We start from the raw sequence: 20723 nt of genomic DNA, 5'->3' as shown, positions 1-20723 counted from the left end.
CCGAGCGGGCGGGTGCCGAGCCGGGCCCCCACGCCGCGGCCCCCGCACGGCGCCGGGCGGGGAAGGGAGAGCCGAGAACTGCCCCTGGTGCGGGGGAACCGGCAGAGCGCCTGTGTTAGCCCCGCCATTAGTCGTATTCGGGAGGCGGGTTTGGGCAACGGGATCTTTAAAGGTGAGCCTTACTCGGAAGAGGCAGTCGGCTTAGCTCGGCGCTGGCAAGTGTTAAGAGATCTACGGGGAGAGCAGGGAGCTGCGCCCGGCAGGAGGATCCGTCAGATCCCCATCAGCAGCCTCCGGAGCGGGGCTGGGGGTGAGTGGGTGGGGGCGAGGCTGAGAGAATTGGCTCAGGACTTCGGAATGCAAAGGAGCCCCTCGTGGACCTGATGAGTTAGGTGGTGATCTCTGGCAAAATAATAACAAGTACTGCGGGGGGCTGGGGGTGGTGAGCAAAAGAATACCAGATCGCAAAAAGAAATCAAACAGCTGAAAAGACCTCTCTAGAGCATGAGCTAAAACCCCATAAAAGATAAAGAAATCAGCAGCAAAGTAAGAGAGTGGGACTCTCCACCTTCTTTTTGGAATGGGAATCCGTCAACAGGAGCTTTTAATTAATTTTAATGGAGGAAATCTCTTTTAAGGCTTACAATAAGCTAATAAATCCAGGGCACAAATCCGTGTAAATTCCTGTACCGTGTGTGGAAGGTACTGATTAGATTTCTTCAGATGCTGCTTTTTGCAATGCAGAGCTCGGCTAAATAGAAAGGGAGAGGTTCCTTGTATGAGGAGCAGGAAAAGATACTAAAGCAAGTCAGACCTCTCTCACACACACAGACGTACGTACACGCACACACACACACGCGCGCACAAAGACAGGGTGTGTGTTAAAGAGAGGTTTATTTACTGCATCTAACTTTACAGTGCTTGCAGGGAAATTAAACAGGCTAGAGGTTGAGACTCATCACTACTTGGGTTTAAAAAACCCAACCAACCAGACAAAAAGCTCCCCCAAACTTCCGTGGACTTAATTCCTTGCTTCAGTCTTTCTCCAAGAGCACCTTTATATATTTGTAGTTTAAGAGTAAATTAATGAATTGATTTCAGATATATGTATTTTTGGAAGGAGAAAAATCCATCCTGGTATTTTTTCAAAACACTTAAAAGGTATTGTACCTATACCTCTATCCACCTTTCTCTCCTTTCTTCCTTTAAAGAGTCAATGTATGTTATCACTGAGATATAATCTTTGCATAATGAGAAAGACACAACAGATGTTATTTAAAAGTCACAATTCTAAGTGACAAAAGTGATGTTAAAATGTTAGCGTTGATCTTGTTCCTGAAAATTATGTGAGAGAAGAGATTTCAAACATCATTAATGTTTGTAGGAGGTTTGCTATTTAAACGGTTGTTCTCTATCCTGATATGGTAGGTAGGCAGTTAAAAGTAAGAGAGTGCAGGCCTGAAGTACTGTAGGTGAAGTAAGTCAGAGCACTGTGTAAATACAGTGTCTGTAAAACTACCCGTGACTAGAACAGTTGACAGTGTTTTCCAAAGTCCAAGGCTGTAGCAAAAAGAAGTGGTGCTGGAATGCACCCAGCGTTCTTGAAAGAGTCGCTCCTCACATACACATACACCCTATATTTTGTATAAGGTGATGTTATCTGTGTTTGGCTCTGAGAGTCTGGATCTAATTTGAGCCACTGTTACAAGTCACATTTATATCCTGGCCTGCTGGATAGTTTGATTTAGAATGTAGACATATCTTCTTTGCGCAACCCTACACCCTCCCAGTTGGAATCTGCATTACATAGGCTATGGTTTCCTTCGAGAATCAAGAATGTGCTTGCCTTTAACTGCTAAAAATAGCAGTATCTAAAATGTAGGATGTTATTAGGGCTGACTTCCCTACGCTTGCCGCAGAAAAGAAGGAGAGACAAAGTTTTACCAAGTCAAGAATACAAAAAGGAGTTCAAACAAGCATCACTATCAGGGTTTTCCTGTACTGCACTTTCTATTTAAAGAACTAGAAAGAAGGCACACTTAAGATAATATTGTTTCTAGGAAGGTGAGAGCTTTATTTCTTAATCATTTCTGCTACCTCTTTAATCTAAAAATGAGTTCATTTTTCACTAGATTACTTTCGTGTAACTTTCAGGCTTTTACCAGACAGATTCAAATCCAGTCCATTAGTGACCTCTATCTGCGAGAAATGTATAGTCAATGGTGATTTTTTCCCTTTTTCTTCACCATAGTGGATTGGAAACATAGGCTATAAATTGTTTTGGTCTTTTATACCTGCAAATCACCTAGCTTGTCAGGTTATCAATGTCATACCTATTACAGACAATGCAGTTTCCTGGTGTTTTAAACAGGAAAACAAGAAAACCAAACTCCAGTTCCAAACATGAATCCAGAACTTGAAAAGAACTCTAAATCTATTCCAGCTATTCCAGTGATAATATGATGAACATTTGCAAAAATCAGAAAAATAAAAAGTATCCAGTGGTATTGAACATCAGTAATAAAGGAATTGCATTTATGTTCATCTGATGGTTTAATACTTACTCTAAAACAGGCTGACTCTATGTGAAATTTTATTGCCCCTGAGTGCTTACATAATAACTGAAACTTGAGACAAACACTCAGACCAGATATACTATAAGTAGACTTTATAGTAGCAGGGTGTTTAAAAAATGTAAAAAAAAATTCCAGCTGTGTCTATATTAGGAATACATGTCAGAGATCAAGGAAAAGGGGGTCTTTATAAACAGATGGTCTCTTTTAGGGGATTATTAAACCCAGCTTCCCAGTACTAATTTGTCTCTTGTTTATATCCAGAGCTATATTCCATGTTTTAGTTAGTGATTGTAAATGGCAGTTGAGGACTTGATCAGCAATATCTTTGGGTAGGTGAATACCACTGTTTGACATTTCCCAGATTGTAGTTGATTACTTCAGTGCTTGGTAATATGATGTTTTTAGGTGTTTCCTTCCCTCCCCCTTGGGCAGTCTTTTTAGGAGTCTTTCTGCCAACGCTTTTTATTTATTTCCTCAAGAAAGCAAAAGACTTGGAACTTGCCCCAGAGGTATAAAAATTGTTTTTTATTTTCTTTTGGTAAAACAAATTTTTTTTTTTTGTCTTTTATAAAAAACGATGGAAAAGAATAATATATAGTTATTATTGTAAAGAAGGCTAATTTAACATACACTGAATACAGGAGTTTTAGGTCCCCTACAGCTGTGTGTAACCTACACCTTTCAAGTAATTGACTTTTAAAGAAAAACAACCACAAAAAATCACCATTAAAATTTGTTTCTTGGCAGGCATGTTTTATTCATTTATTTAAAACAAACCCAAACCTTAATCCATAAATAATACTCAGGAAAGAAGCGTTTGAAATAAAAACTATTCTCTGTTTAACAAATTATGTTCTAGTCACATCAAACAATATGTCCCAGGCATAGTGCAATTTAATCCGGTATTTTCAGCCACTGGTGAAAGGTGTTGGGACGTTCTTATACCTTCCTTTTTTTTTATTGATCATTTACCCAGCTAGCAGGTTTTTTTTTTCCCCTTTTCGATTCCTTCTTCTGACATGGCCCTTTGAACTAAATCAAAATTAAATACTAGCAACAACTTAAACCAAATCCATCATGCTCTATTCAGCATTCCTGAAAACTTAGTGATGCATAAAGAGGTCCGTAAAATATCCCTTCTAAAAAGAAACCTTGTGCTATCTATCAGCTCTACCTAGAAACAATCTGCTGTATATTTTAGTTCAAGCTATAACTGCTTTATTTATTAATTTGTTGTAGAGGAAACCTTTTCTAGCCTAGTTTAATGTGAGGATGTATTTATAAAGGCATACAGCACGGAGAATGGTTGATCATTCAAAGGTACACTGTCATTGAGACTGATCCTTGAGTCCTTGCAAGCAAAACTCAATAGGCTTTCGATGTACAGGATCAGATCATTGCTAGACTTGGTCCTGCAAAGTGATGATTTTACTTTGGCCCCAGGTGAGAGGTGGCTTGCTTCCAACAGCCCCTGATCAGTATTTTGTAGGATCTGTCCCTTACAAAGCAGAATATTAAAGGTCACAGACAATATTCTGGCTTGGCCTTCAAGTCAATAGGCCACTTTCATAACACTTAAACACCAGCTACCTATTCACAAGGTGAATTATCATTGTAATTTTCTGTGACAGTTATGGATTAAAGACTGAAGAAAAAGAATAATTTTCAAAGGTAGTTCGGACAATAATCTGTAGATTACTGTAATGGTCTGCAGTCTGGTTTTACAAACCCCAGCCCAGGTAGGGACATACCTTGAGCTACAGAATACAGAAGAGGGCATTTAGTTCCTTTTATCATAATTTATTTGTGAATATATCACAGTGAAAATGTTTGGATGAAGGGGGAGAAGTTCTGCTCTTTGGTCAAAGTTCTTTACTGTGGCCAGGTTGTCATGGGTAATCTAATTATCTTATATATATTATAGATGCCTATATTATAGATGTCAAATCAGTTCCTTCCTGAACACGATTGAATTAATCCAAAACTATTCCACAAACTTTATTCAGACAAAAATTGATAAAATTTGCTTAATGTGAGGGATCTTGAGGGAGAATTGCAGGCAAAAGATTTTGGAATTCCATCTCTCTGGTGCATTAGCCATTCACTGTCATGCACTTCTGTGTTCAGCAAGGTCTGGGCAGGCTGATGGTAGGCACTTCTCTCGTAGCAAATACTGTAAACTGTATGGTAGTACTGCATGACCCATTAAGAGCAGGAAAGGTCAGAGCTCTGAATGAAAAGCTTCATCAGCACCTTCTGAGAACTGAAATCGGTGTGCAGCAGTGTCACTCCCGGTTCCTGCTGGCAGCTTTTATCATTCCTTCATTAGAACCAACAGGAAAAATTAAAGAGAAGAGCTTTTCTCGACAGTACTTCCGGTCCTGCACCACGTAGGCGCATGAGTAGCTCATGCCTTGCTGAGCTGTTCCTTAAGAGTTAGCCAAGAGGCATCGTGTGGAAAAGGCCTCCTGTGTGGCGAAAGGACAGAGCGCTCCCGCAGCGTGTCCTAGCACTGCCGGGAGCCTTCAGTGATGCTCGTACCCAGTCCTTAATCTTCACACAGGTTGCAGAGGACCAAACCATGGTCAAACTGCAGTCACAGGATCATCAACCACAGGCTTGTAGGTTCAGAGTTACAAATATTTCTTTCTCTTGAGATTTCCTGTGTGCTTTTCCTACAGAGAAGAAGAAATACAATATTAGAACTGTTTTAAAATGGGTATGACATTCACAATGTCATTGGAAATGAATGCAACAAAAAATAAATATTATTTTATATCAGCATCTTACTGACAGAAAAAGAAATTTAATATACAGTTCTGAAGAAGAATGCAGGTTTTATATATATATATACACATATACATAATTTGTGTATGTGTTACATAAATAGGTGACTGTGACATTGTCTATAATCACAGAGGTCTCCCTCAGACCCTTCAAAGCATATATAATGAATTTTCATTCAAAATTAATGTTGTTGGTGAACTGCAAATCAAATTAAATAAGAAGAAAACCTTATATTTTTCCTCCATTGTGTTGGAAGTTTCTATACTGGGTAAAAAAACCCGAGGTGCTCCCAAGAGGTAGTGCTCCCAAGAGGTATTGCTCCTAAGGTCGATGGAAAGAGTCTGTAGCAAACTTATCTGTGCTTATGAAATATAACTTCACAGCTGAAAAACTGCTTTTTAAATTAATGTATTTGATTCCAGACTCAATCCTTCTCTCTTTCACTGGCAAGTTAATTTCACAGACACTCTTCTCATGATTAGAGATTACTCATGTGAGTAATAATTTGAATACCCCAAAGTGATGTCATTTAGCTATAATTGAAGATCATACAACCCCAACAGTGTGTCTTTGGTTATACTAATGTATATATGCTTTCATTAGCAGTTTCTTCATGTGTGTATGGAAAAACAAGCTATGTATGTACAAGTCATTTACATGACTAGAATTGCATCCGTATTAGGATTGTAGCAGTATATGTGTTTGTCACAGACACAGCCTACATAGGTACACTTCTATAAAAACTATCTGTAGACTAGGCATCGGGTGTGCATATCATTTAATGAATTATGATTTTGGTAAGTGAGGTGATTTTAGTGAGCCTCTTGCATGACTGAAATGCTACCTGAAACCATGTGAGGTGTCTCTAAATGAAGGAATATTTGTTAGTAGTACCTTATAATTTCATTTGTGATCTAGGAAGTTTTTCCTAGGTGGTGCTTCTTGTGTCATTGAGAGATTTGCATCCAACTAAATGTACCCCATTTAGTAATCTTGTTCATCTGGTTTCACGGGCCACTTCACTGACTGATCTAGGTTTAACCTTATTCTTATCTTTAACCACTTAGCTTTGGAGTTAGTCACAAATGCTCCTAGACTAAACATTATTTCTTGAGCCATATCAGTTGAAAACTTGCTGTCTATTTCATCATTTGTTATAATTATGATAAAAAAAATAAATCACTTTGATACCTGAATTGGTATGAAGCTGGATTGGGTGGTTGGAGGACTCCAATTTAAAAAGTTAATGCTCTATTGCATCATGTTGTCCTGATTCATTACTGTAACCCCCCACATTATTCATTGAACAAGAGAATCTGGAGGTGGAAAGGACATATAAGGCTAACCAACAGCTCACAGTCATCTCTCTAGTATACTCATAAAATCTTCATTCTTGATTTAAGTGTTTCCAAAGATTTTATCTGATATTTTATCCTTTGAACTGCCCATAGAAAATTAATTTCCAACACAAAATAAGTAAATTAAACAAGCAAAAAGTGCCATTATCCAGCCTGATAAATTTCTCCTTCTTTAAAACAAATTTAGCAGGCTAACAACAAATTTCCTCATACTGAAGATGAGTATACAGTTAGAGACTGCTAAAATTTAACAGAACCTGAACACATACACACAGACACATGGAGTCATTCCCAACTGTATTGCTAAATCCTGTGTATCAAATTGGTATATGCCCAACAGTGATTTTTGAAATAGCTCGTTCTGGCCCTGTGCCATGCTGCTCAGTGAAGAGCTTCTTCTTGCAGCAGTTCAACAGTAAATTGTAAAATGCATTTTGCCAGTGGAAGTCTTTTTTTTTTTTATTTGAAAAATTACTTTCGCTGTTTGACAAAATTAATTTCAGAGCCTTATTCTTTAGCAGTTGTGCAACAGAATAACAGTCTTTACTCAGAGAGAAAAATGTCTACCATAATAGCTTTGAAAATACTTAGGCAAGAAAGAAGCATAATGGACACCTCTCTTTTTTTTAAAATGTGCACTTTGAATGCCACAGACAGAGCCAAGTCCCTTATAATTGCCCAGAGATGCCTAAGCCTCTGTGGCAGAGCATCTGACAGTAAGGTTACTCTAATTGCTTTATCCATGTTGTGTCCTATCAAAATCTCTTTTTTATTCATGTGGTATTGTGTATTCATAATCATAAACATGCACGTACATGCATGCAGGGGGACACACACAGACAAAATGTAAAAAAAAAAAAAGAGATTTATAAGAGAATTAGAATGGCAAAAGATCATTTAGCAAAATCTATTTCCTTCTGATGCTTAGTTACCATCTTCCTTTTTTATTATTTAACTAGGTAGCAGGGCAATCAGTGATACCATAGAACTTTGACAAGGAAACTGTATATGAGTTTTTCTAGTTTGTTTGCTTTCCCCCTATAGTTAATAGAGAACTGTTTTCACAAGTAGTACTCTGTTTAATACAGTTTTAAAAAGAATGATTCTACTGGATTTTTTTTTCTTTTTTGAGTGCTGGCTAGAGGGTGCTGAGTCCCTGTCTTCACACTAGAGCCTTAGTTTTTAGCTATGTATATTTCCAGTAAAATGCAGTCAAACCAAAACAAACCCAAATGCAAAACCAAAGGAAACCCAAACACACAGGCCAGGAACTATGGAAATCCTAATCCTAACAAGATGGCTGTTTTCTGTCCCACACTGGATAATCTTATCAGTCTCTATTTAACTTAATATTTAGTACCAAATACAGGTTTCGACTAGATAGTCTATTATCACAGAAGTCAAACACTCATCTCTATCCTCAGATCAGCACAATGGATCTTTATAAATCTGGAATAAATGAGATGTTAGAGTTGCTGCCAGCAGCTCTGCCAACAGAACTGTTGATCTGCCCAGATTTTCTTTCCTGCAAAAATTTCTTATCAGCAGATCCACACATCCTACATAGTGTGACTGTGGATTTACAGATAAGAGGACAGAATGACTGAAAGCAGATGGATGGCATGAGCATAAATAGGTCATGAGTTACCAGCTGTGGAGCTTGATCCTGAGCACCAGGAGAGGCGATTATAAATTTCAGAACCCCTCTAAGGATAAGGAGCTCTCTAGGTAGAAGGGTTTGGCTTTAATTCTTTGCCCTTCATTTGTCCAAAGTTGAAAGTGCATAAATCAGTCTGTACGAGCAGAGATGACTCTGAAATTCATAACCACTCATCTCTGTGACTTTGATGGAAACTCTATTGGATCAAATGCATAGGTATTCTAATTATGAACCTCTGATATTCAGAACTTCCCTTAGACCATCAATATCTCATATGAATCATGTTTTACAAGCTGCCGAATGATTGTCTGGTTATGCATGTGCTGACTGAGAGAAGACATCCTACAGTCTAGCCAACCAGCTGCAGAAAGATGATCCTCTGTAAGCACTAGGAGAATAAACACCTTTAAATTTCAGATAACATCAGTATCAGTTCACAAGCTACTTAGGTCTTGTGAAGAAATATTTGGTGATCTTGGGAAGGGGTGTTTAAGTATAGCCGCTATATTGTCTTGTGTTGAATGATAACCATGTTTGACAGAAAGGCATTCTTTTTAACTCCTTCAAAGCTATGCTAAAAGAGTATCTCCTGCTTACTAGAAGCAGAACTAATGCAAAGACCTGTAGCCTTGCCATGAAATTTACACTCCCTTCCACCATCTGGGGTACTTTTAGTGACATGTATTTATATTCTGGTAGCAGCATACTTCTCTCCTGTTTCTCTCTCTCACTCTGTTTTTTAAATACATGCGGTAGCACTGGCTGAATCAGAATTTTTATTTAGCTCTTCAGCTGAGAAGGATCTGTCTTTTAAGCTGGAGTTCATTCTGTTATGTCTGTCATGTCAGGTGCACTGAGGACACAAAGTATCCTAAAGATACTATCAAAACTAAAATAAGCAATAATGGTGATGGAAGCTTTTATTTTCATTTAAATATTTCCCATATTATTTTCACAGGTCAAATATTGCAGTATTGTGCAGAGGGAAGATAAAAGCAGGAAAGGGAAAGTGACTAGAAAATAACTGGGGGAAAAAACAGGATGAGAGCGAGTAATCAAAATTGTCCAGACTGAATGAAGTGCAGAGATAAACAATCACCTTTTTGTGCAACAGGAAACTGGAGTTTCCTAATGATCACGGTTTTAACCACCTATGCTGTGATTCATCTGAGAGGAGGACTGTTGACTCCCATGAGAGGGAGAGATAGGGCAATGCACAATCTAGAAGGAGCTAGGAGGCGAGAAAATGATCTGTGAAGTTCCTCCAGTTTTTTCTGTGGTGGGCATAGCACATGGGAATCATCAGACAGAGTTAATGCTATCTCAGAGTGTGTTAGCTCTAGAACAGAACCCTTATGGGTTTGGCGAGTCTGGTTTGGTGAGCTTTGGTGTATTCCCTCTTAATATTATTCCATGTCCTCATTTTTGTGACCTTAGAAACTGTGCATGTTAACCATAAGAAAAAACGGATACAGAGTAAAGATGGGATGGATAAAGCAATTAGTGAGTAACTAGTCTCAAATTTTCCTCTCAGGCCTGGGTATAAATAAAGAAAGTCTGCTTTACATAGATAAATCAAAGGGGAATAATGAATATTATTTGTTATTTAAAATAGATAATATAGAATATGGCAGCTTTTATGACATTTAGTTTTCTCTTGCCTTTACACTTCTCATATGAAAGAGATTAGAGATCCATTATTTAACAAAAAAAGACTGAATTAAGGGAACACTGGGGACAATACAGTGGGGGAAAATGGCACTGAAGTGGGTATTTATTATTCTTGCTTATAAGAAACATGCTGAAAGAAATGATCATCATGCACTGCAACATACGGAATTGTGATGTTGCTTCTGCGTCATCAGCGCATTCATGCTGTCCTGTTGATTAAATCACTGGCTAGGTCAAACATTGATCAAACCCTACGTTATGGTCTGGGCTTGCAGTATGCTTTCTCCTTGCAGCTGAAGGCAAGGCAGAATTCAACACTAGATTTAACACTAGATAAAAACAGCGAGGGGACAAGGAGCGGTACACCCTGAGGACTGAACCAGCAGCGGTTGCAGAAACTCCCTGCATGTGTGTACGTATGGGAGGGCTGGCATTTCTATTCCCCAAGTGCACCAAATGCCCACGATCAATCAGCAGCAGCACCAAGTCCGGGCACTTAATAGGAAGGAAGGAGATAATTTATGGGGAAGGTTATACTAAAGATATATGCCCTTGCTTTGTTAGAGAGGGTGTGCAATTTTTTTAATGATTTCAGCATTCTCCACAAGTGTTGCGGTAGTAATAATATTTGGGACAATATGTAACTCTACTTGTTTGCTTACTTGTAATCTTGCAGAAAGTTTAGTAAAGAATCTGATTAGAATTCAGTTACCATAACTGTAAAAGAGAAGAAAAAACTCAGTGGAAAGATGGCACTGTATGAGTTAACATGTTAGCCCTTCATTCTTTCAGATCAAGCTTCCTGCAAGTAATAAAACACAAGTCAGATCAATTTGGCTGGTCTCAGTCAAGCCTCTCATGGATAGTTGCCCACACGGGAATAACTACTGCATAGATTAGCTCTGTGAATAGTTCCAGGACAGGTGTGGGACTGAACTGCTTTGGCAGAACTGCTCCGGGGAACTTGTGTGCGATGCTTCACTCAGTAGTATCTGTCTTCCCTTTTCATGAGCACTAAAATTCAGCCAAACATGTTTTTTAAGTAATTGTTTTTAGGGAGTTGGGGAAAACTCATATTTTGTCAGATTTGCAAGTCTTTTATTAGACAGTTCAAAGAAATGAAGTACAAGTGAAAATTAAAATACCCTGCATTACTTCTTACTAGCCAATGTTTCCTCCCTGAGAACAGGAACAATGTTACAGCTTCTGACCTATCTTTCCTAACAGTCTAAGACAAATAACAAAAAAATACATAATTTTTAAAGCTTAAGAGGGGACAGAATGACACAGGGTTTCTCCTGATGAATACAAAATCTTTCTGTTTCTATTTGAAATCCACCCATAGTCTACAGTGATCTATATGAAATGAAAGGTGGACTCAGGTAAACCCACCACTATTAACAGAGCCTCATTTTTCCAGTCCCTGTCAGAAGTGAAAAGATTTATTAGGTAAGGAGGATGAACTGCTCTTTCACCTCCACATCCTCTTCTTCCTCTGTTCTTACAAAGTAGAACCGAGCCTAAGTCACACTGTTCAAGTCCTTGCAAAAAGCACGTTATCAGAAACAAACTCTGCACTATTTTTCCTGACATAAAAAGAGGCAACGCAAATGAAAGATAGAAGGAAGAGTTAATAACAGCATTTGATCAAAGGAGCGCTGACGCACAAGCAGGTTCAGAAAGCTGCCTGATATTAGATGTGTAGCGCTCGCGTAAATCAGGACTGGACCAGTTTACAGCAGCTGAATATCCACAACATAAAACAGAAAACTTCTCTACTGAGTTCCTTGTTAGAGCCCTGACTGTAGTCCAGCCTTCCTTCTTTAGCAATAAGGGGAAAGGATGGCAGTCTGGGAGCTGACACTCTGCTGTTTGTGCCCTAGCTGCCTCTGAATCAATAGAGGACCCTGCTCTTCAAATCTCTCACACAAAGTAAATATTTTTTTTTCTTGACTTAACTGGTGATTTAAGGAAATGCTTGGGCATACAATTGTCTAAGGTCAGGTTTCCAGCATTGCTCTAGTGACTTGCTGCGCAGTTTGGAGTTTCAGATTCATATGTGGACATGGTTATGTAATTTATTGAGGCATCTATTTATACTTCAGTTATGTATCTTATATCCATCTCATATGAATTGCTGTACCTGTTGTGACTGACATATTTTCCATGACATTTTTCATGCATTCCACCATTGCTATATCTAATGAAGCTTGATTTTCACATGCATATGACCATCGTGGGCATGTAGTATGACTCTAAAAAATTTATCAGCCTAACCTTCATCTGCTTTTGCCAGAGGACTATGGACACAGTGGTTTTATCAATGCAACTGTAGACTTTTGGCACTTGCATTAAATTTCAAATTGATCAGCTTTAGTGAATTAAATAATTTCTTTTGCTACTGGAACTCTTTACTGCAGGAGTGGGGAGAATAATGACAGAGGTCCTCTATCAATTTGCCATTTTTTAATTTAAATTAAGCCTATAGTTGTGCATATTCTGATGGTGGTGTTCTCTAAGAAAGGTAAGAAGAGTATGACGAAATTACTTTAATGTTACTGGAGATAATCAAGTACTGCTGCTTTGTGGGTGAATATTTACCTCCAGAATCTACAGTGAGATTTTACACTGTTGTCTCCAAACAGAAACAGACAGCAAAGTGTGTGGAGCTTTTCTAGCTGGTAACCAGTGATGTCTTTTACTACAAGATTTAGCAGCCTTTTTCTAGCACAAATTTCAGTAGTACCAGAGGCAGTCAATGTCTAAGAACAAATGTATTCTTCTGTTAGTCATTGTTTCCTTTATAGAAACTAGTATAGTGTTTTGCAACTAGATATAAAAAAAATCTGAATAATAATGAGCCACATTCTGTTCTGTTCTATTTGATCTTATAGTCTGCTCATTGCTGTAGTAGCCTAACGCCAATCTGTAAAACTTTAGTGAAAAGTGTCATTTCAAAAGAATTCTGCAGTGTTTGATAATATCAAATGACTTTATTTCATGCGGAGAATTATTAATATGCAACATGAGACCTGGTCAGTCAGAATTGCAAAGCTTTAAATTCCCTTCTGAACATGAAATTCAGGGCAGTGGTTTGTACCCATGATTATTTATGAGTGCATGGATCATATTTATAACTCCACTGACTTTATACATATGAACACTCTAGATAAGTAATTAGCAAAATGACATCAATTGTGCTGCATATTCCAGCTGCAAATAACAGTGTTGCAAAAGTGACTCCCAATAGATCATTCTTTTAGAAATGTAATATACAGCATCTCTCACCCTTGCTTGCTCTCTAACTACTATCTTAACCTCCAGTGCTTAAAATCCTAGATATATTGAAACCTAGGTCTTCCCACCAAGATGAAAGAGTTGTACTTTCAGCATCCTATGATTCTATCTGTTTTAACATCTCTTATCTGAGAGAGCTCCTTTAGGAAAGAGTCTACAGGTTCACTAATAGATATAGGTACAAACCTGTCTTTTTAGGCTGTGTGGAAATGAGATTAGAGCCACTCTGACAAGAAGCAAATCTCCCCTTCCTTCACTCTAGTTCCTTTCTCCCAGGTAATTATACAAGTTGAATTCACCAACTGAGTGTATTGCTTGCTTTTCAGGCAATTTCCAGTAGGAATATTCTCATTATAAATAAGTACGTGTGCTCTATAATTGCTGACAATCACACGGGGATCCTTATTTCTATCCCTTATATGCATTGCAATGCTGCAAATAAAATCATGTGAACTAAATATCTCCATATGTCATATTACTGGCCTGCAACAGAGGAGGATCTTTCTGACAATTTTTCACTATTTAAATCTTCTCATGATACACCACTACCAATAAGGGAAAAGGAATTTTAAGACCTGAAATAGCAAGAACTAGTGTGTGACTGGTCACACTTTCACCACAGATTTTCTCCAGCATAAATCCAGGTTTATTGTTCTGAAATCTGGAATTATTTTTCATCTACATAACTTGAAATGAAGAGGCTTACTCCTTGTTTCAAATCTTCATCCATAGGGTAAAGGAGAAAGAAGATGAGCATCCTTACATCAGACCAATTGACAGTCTCACTGCAAAACATATTTAGGGCTGTAAATAATCAGAAATGCGCAGTGCATGTGCAGAACTGTGTGAAATGCCTGAAGTAAAGTAGAGGGTGCTGATGGTTTATGAATCAATGCATAGCTATCAGTGCACTGACAAATCAAATGGGTAACTACAAAGAACTGCCTATTTGTACACACCACCCATATCCATAGTAGATTTTAAAAAGCAAGTGCAAAAATCCATAACATTTTTGAAAACAGAATCAAAAGTAGAACATTTAGTCCAAAGGGAATGTCCAAAATTTCATTTTTTTAGTGTGCTAGATTTCCATTAAAAATACTAAATAATAGGGAAATGAAAAAGAATCCTCTACTTTTTAATATAAACTGTGAAAAGAATTGGCATTCCATAAACAGTAAAATTAGCACATTGTTTGAGCCAAGTTTCTTGATTTATTTTGATGATTAGCATGCTATCCTGTAGAGAAACTCATACATGTGCTTAGTATGTGGCCATTTTGCCACTTGAGTCTGTGGGGCCCGGGAGAATAATAAAAATAAATCCAGAAAAACAATTGTCCACTTCCAGCCCAAGTGCAAGCATTAAACTTGTTATTATAGTCAGATAATTCCCAATGAAGCTGCAGCTTCACAATATCTGATTTCTCCATATACAAACTGAATTTGGAGTAAATAGGGGAAGGACATTGTAAGGCTGTCCAGAAAGTACAGCAAAACTCTGAAGAATACTGTAACAAAGTGACTTTTACTGTTACAACTTATGTATATATCACTTTTTACAGAGAGCTATAAGCAGCTATGGTTGATTTCTAAGGGTTTTGCTCTCCATTGTAGCAATGTAAGTAAGTCAGGAATATTTTCTCATGAGTGTTGCAGTGCATATAGAGTATTGCTCCTGAGGAGAACTGACTCCACGTTACTTGAATTTAACAATATCTAAGACTGTTTTTTTTTTCCCCAAAGCTTAAGAATGATGTAGCTGTACCTGTTTTGCAGTCAGTCCATACCAAAACAATAGAAGTTTCTTCGATTCCCCCCCTACCTTTACCCCCTCACCCAGAAGTGACTAAGGTATTATTCCGGCGAAATGCAGGCCTTCATTTTATGCTATGTATGACATTGGCTCCTTCTGTTTCCAGCTTGATCAAAAGTAAATTGGGAAGCAGTTCCCTTTCCACAGCTGAGGCTACGTTCTGCAAAATTCTGCATACTTTTGATTCCAGTGAAAGTCAGTAGGTTTTGAACATGATAACCATTTCGCAGGGTCTCCATATATATTTAAACACACAGAAATGGCTTGCGGCTATCTCCATTTGAAGGATCAAGAAGCATCTACCATTATATTGTTAGGTTTTTGAGTGAGAAAGATTTAATTTCAAAATATAGTATGACCTAAAATATAAATCTGAGACAGTTTGAAATAAAAGCCCTTCCTGAAGATCAAATGTTCTCATGCTGAAGTTTTTTTGTTTAATTGTAGTAGTATTGCTTGCAAAGTCCACAAAACAACAGCAATAAGTAATAAAAGCCATAAGAATAGGTAGCAGGTTGGCTGGCATACAATGAGAATTAAAGCAAAGACCAATCTCCCTTGGTAAATGTTGATATAAATTATTAAATGAAACAGTGGCAAAATATAGTCTGTCAAAAGCAGTTTCCTTCTAGAGACATGGGAGGAATTAAAATTTATTTAAAAGGAAAGCTTTTATGCATGTCTCCAACATCTTGGTTTGCTTGAATTGCAGAACTTGTCTCTGTACTAAAACTTCCCAAACTTATTTCCCAAATAAAGAATGTTTATTGGAATAATTTTCACAATATGAGGCTTATCCTAGCAATTTCTCATACATACCTGAAATTTTCCTTCTCAAGTGTTTCCTGGAAAGAAAATATTGTCATATTGTAGTGGGTGTGATTCCAGTGGGCTGAAAGTATGGCATCTAGTTACCGATTTGATATTTAGCTTATCTGATGATGCTAGAATATATCCTCTGTAATTTGAACATGCAGGTCTGCTCCTCAGTTGGTCTGTACTGACATAATTTTCTTGGCTTCAATTATTTCATCATTAGATGAGTTATGCTAGTTTAGGATTTGAACCAAGGAATGAATGGTCAACTAGATGATCTGATCTCTAGATTAGCTTTCCAGAGTAGCAAAAAACTAAAGAGAATGTCAGATATTAATGACGAATCCATTCCTCTTAAATTTTACACAAGGTGATGAATTTTCTCTTTGATATTATGCTCAGAATTGGCTGAAAATTTTAGAATTATTTGAATAAATTTCAAATAAAAGATTTTGGCTTGGTGAAGCAGGGTACCTAAAGTGATGCAGAATTACTTATTTGCTGTCCTAAATACTATTTTAATCTGCATAAACCCCTGAAATTTAACACCAGCCCATTGTTATATGTAATCGATTAATTTGGATATAGTCCATTTTTAGGTACTTGTGTGGCTAATAGCACCAACATAGCTGAGAGTCTCTGTTTAATATAAGTGAATAAAGTTCCTGGAGTCAAAGACCTAGGTGATGTTTTGGCCTTCAGCAAAATCAATAGAAATAATTCCCACTGACATCAAAGGAGTGGGGTAACTTCTTCTGACTACCCTTTCCATATCCCTTATGGCTAATTAGGACTTCATTCAAGCACATCATTGAGTAGTTGCTAAAACTTTTAATACACCTGTGAGCTCTTTATGATTCCTCTCTCATGCAAAGGAGCATCCATCCAACAAAAGGCCACATATAAATGCTTAACTTGTGATCTGATTGCTAGTTTTAACTCTACTGTAAAGTCCTACAAGCCACCTCGAAAGGGATATATTGCTTTTCTTTCTGCTTAGTGCACTGATGCAACATGGGTACTGAGACAAGCATGCACCCCAAAGCCAGACAAAAAAATATTATGCAGACACCTGGAATCTAAGCTAATACATACAAGTTATGTGTATAATTCAGACTCAGTACTGCATGTAGCATCTTTCAGCAAAACCATGTAAAAATAACTTTGAACTTAAATGATCTAAAGAAAGTTTGTAAAACCAGGTGCCAACACTTCTATGTGTATTTTGCCATATAGACTTGTAACATTCAGGCTTGAATTCTTCACAGACCCTAATAAATTGCCTTTCTTAAAAGTGTTTGTCTCCAGATAATCAGATAAAAACTAGTGGGAGATGCTAAGTGTTCTTTGAGAAACTGAAAATCATGATACTTGTCTCACTAGCTGGAATGCCATCTTTACTCTTTTAGCCTTTGTCGCAAATAAGCAGAACATCAGGACATTTTTCTAACAGCAAAAATTATTATACAGTCTCGAAGAAATTATGGAAGCCTCATTTCAAGGCACAAATAAAATTAGCTTTGACAAAGCACTGATGTATTAGTGTTGAAAATGTGCCTGCAGTGACAGGGCTGGTACAGCTAGCATAAGGAAACTTTCTCGTCACTTAAGATAAATTAATTAACTGAGTTTGGTCATTTGCAATAGCAGAAAGGAATGACCGGGGTTGAATCTTACCATAGGATTCATGTCTTCTCCTTTGAAAGAATGCGCTGACTACAACATCATTGTCTTCAATTGGAGCTGTGGGTGAGTAATTAAGAAGATAATGGGAACACATGGCACTGAAATAACAGCAAGAGTCTGTTGAACACTGGCAGAGTTTTTGTCCGGGTGCCTGTTCGTAACATCTATTATGTATATATTCCAGATCTTATATCCATAGGCCCAATTTGCTAAACCCTTACAAATGTCTAAATTTCCATTCACTTCAGGAAACCACATTCACATAAGGGAAGCACATATGTTGCAGCCAACAGTTAAAATCGTGTACTGCAGAAACCTCTGGAAAGATACTATGATCATTTATGTTATTGAACTCTGCATGCATCCGGTTCTCCTTTCTTTTCCTGGTTCTCTCTTACTCCCATTGTGTACCTCCTCAAGCTCCTTTTCCTTCCTGATGGACTTCAGTGCAATAAATCATTTTAAAATAAAACTTATTGCAACAGAAGTAATGCCTTGCTGACATAAACTGCTATGTTGCACACAAGATAGGGAGGTATATTTTATACTTGGATAATTTAGGTGGCATTAATAACATCAATATTTATATTGCCATAAGCTTAGCTTGCACTAGAGTGTCGTTTACATAGTGTTATATTTCCTGCAAGTATTCATCCTGTCACATTCATTTCTGGGTTTTTGAAGGTAAACATACAGCAGAACAAAGCCATGTGTATGGAGTTTCCAGTATTTTTAATGTTATAGCTATAAAAATAATGACCTTTATGCAGCCATCTGCAGCTCTATGCAATGCCTTCAAACTCAGAGGTTCTTTGAGATTATTAATAGCAATAACATTATCTCAGTAATGTGAGAACTGTAGCTGTCCAGATTGACTGTCACTGGTAAAACTGCATTGGAAAATATGCCCATCTGTATTGGTTAAAAATATAAGTATTAAATCAAAGAATCACTTCTATTTCAAATATTTCTCAAGCATTTTGTGCAAAATTCTGGAGAGTTGCTATCATCAGAAAATTATTAGGATTATCAAGAAAGTATTGACGATGTCTGAGCTAAGCTTCCACTAATTTTTTAGTGTTGCTGCAAAAACATTAAAAGCAATTGGGTGTTGAAAATTTTTGTGATAAGCCTATCAAGTATAGTAATAATAAACAAGAAAGAATGAAAAATAGTTATTTTAAGCAAATACCTGAAGAGCTTTGTTGCTATCAAAAGAAGGAAGATTTAAATCTGCTGGACTATTTGAGTTTCTCCAGACTGATCAAAAATGCAATAGTTTTATTTCATTTACATTGTTTCACAGTTTCCAAAGACTTAGGACAGAAGATGTCATCAGTGTTTATTAGTATGAGTCCCATACAAATAAACAAAAGTTGTTAAATTGTTTCTGGATCAAGTACACAAATATTTTACATTATCATCATGCTCTTTGGTGCAAATAGCCTGAAATGAGATCTGTCTTTCTACAGAAATTCTATTTATAGTTTACTTAATTCAATTTTGGTATTATACTGTCATTTTCATTCCCTATAATAAGTTAATGCTATGCTGGAACTATTTAAAGGGATTACAGTGTCAGTAAATTTTAAATCATGCTACTTGCCTAGCTTATGTTACTGAAATAATGCATGATGAGCACTTCTGTGAAATCATGTGAAATCAAGTACATGAGTGGGCAAAAACTGTCACCAGCACCACCAACAAATGGCCTTTAAAAGTTTAGTAACTGAAGAGCCACTTAGTACAATTTTGCTTTAGTGATTAGAGGAGGGAGAAGCATATTACAGAAACTGAAGCAAAATCCTGGCTCTGCAGAAAATGTTGGGAAATTTATGCTGGCTTCAGAAAGATGAGATGTCACTCCTGAGTCTTATTTCTTCTGACTCTGCTGCTGACTCACTGAGCTTACTTGGTTGAGTCATCTAACTTTTGCTCCTATCTGGTTAAAAATTCTGACCTGTCCCAGAAAGTTTGTTCAAAGATGTGTTGGTGAATCATCTGTTGTCTGTAAAACACTAAAGATGATGCAGTGGAAGATGATCTTTGTATGAAATGTCCCATAAAGATCTAGACATCTCAATTTCTTTAAAATTGAAGTCAACAGCAGAAGAATGTTTCCTGTGTTTGGTTTTCTTGCTTTTTTTTTTTTTCCAAAGGAAACATGCATTTTTCACAACAAAATTTGTTAATGTTCTGAGGAGACACTACACAAAATAGAAATATTTAGTTCAGAAGGCAGATGCCCAGAAGGAACTGATATTGTAATACAAAAGCTATTAGGTAGATAAAGAGAAATAGAATATTCCAAAGTGTCTTTTTCATTATATCAGATCAAGGGTCTATTTAAGGAATACTATAAAAATAGACAAATACTTACTAAAGTGATTATATACTCTATAGTTGGGAGCTTACCTGCTGAACTCAGTGCCACAGGTTATCCATAAAATCAAAAAGTTATTATCAGGACAAGTATCAGCTATTTATATGGATAATGGGACATTCTTAGTTACAAAATAAAAATATTTTATGGATGTGAGGATATGTGCCCTTGTAAGGGAGAGAATAAAACAGCTGTTAAACATTCAGGAGCTAGGTGGAAGCTTAGAGCCTTGTTTACAAGTACGTGAACAATTAGAATTTAGGATCTCTTTAGTGTTTTTGTCTTTAGGAGTTTCTGAAGTGTCTGGTGATGGCCACTGCTTTTGACTGGTCTGGCTTGTCCTTCTTCTTTTTCTGTGTTGTATAACATATTTTCTGGATGAAACAATTTTTTTTCTAGTCAGGATCCTACCACTTACCATATTGTTTAAAAGTTATACTATCTTTTTCATATATTTTTAACACTAATCCTCTCATTTTGTCTAAGACCATGTAGCCTTTTCAGCATCTACTTACCAGGTTTAGTACCGATTAAAGTGCATTTATCTAAACTACTAGTCTACATTACTGAGCTATATTTTATAAAGATTTTTCATGCATATATAGATGCACCTGCACATAAATTTTATCTATGCTGCATACATTTCTTATTAGAATTTTCAGCCTATATACCAT

At 37.1% G+C, this 20723-nt stretch overlaps 1 protein-coding gene across 3 annotated transcripts in view; it reads left to right on the top strand.

The window, feature by feature from the left end:
* The window catches only part of FLRT2 (fibronectin leucine rich transmembrane protein 2), a 67574-nt gene that overhangs the window by 4048 nt on the left and 42803 nt on the right, over window positions 1-20723 (top strand). The window contains exon 1 of one of the 3 annotated variants that reach the window (XM_030035627.2): window positions 201-310. The exons of the other annotated variants lie outside the window; for them this stretch is intronic. The gene's annotated coding sequence lies outside the window, so the exon portion shown is untranslated. Of the gene's footprint in view, window positions 1-200; window positions 311-20723 lie in introns of those variants that run through there. 3 annotated transcript variants of the gene reach the window in all.

This window comes from Aquila chrysaetos, chromosome 2 (genome assembly GCF_900496995.4).
Source record: "Aquila chrysaetos chrysaetos chromosome 2, bAquChr1.4, whole genome shotgun sequence".
Taxonomy (NCBI): domain Eukaryota; kingdom Metazoa; phylum Chordata; class Aves; order Accipitriformes; family Accipitridae; genus Aquila; species Aquila chrysaetos.
The sequence above is the reverse complement of the archived record's forward strand: the minus strand, read 5'-3'. Positions and strand labels throughout refer to the sequence as shown.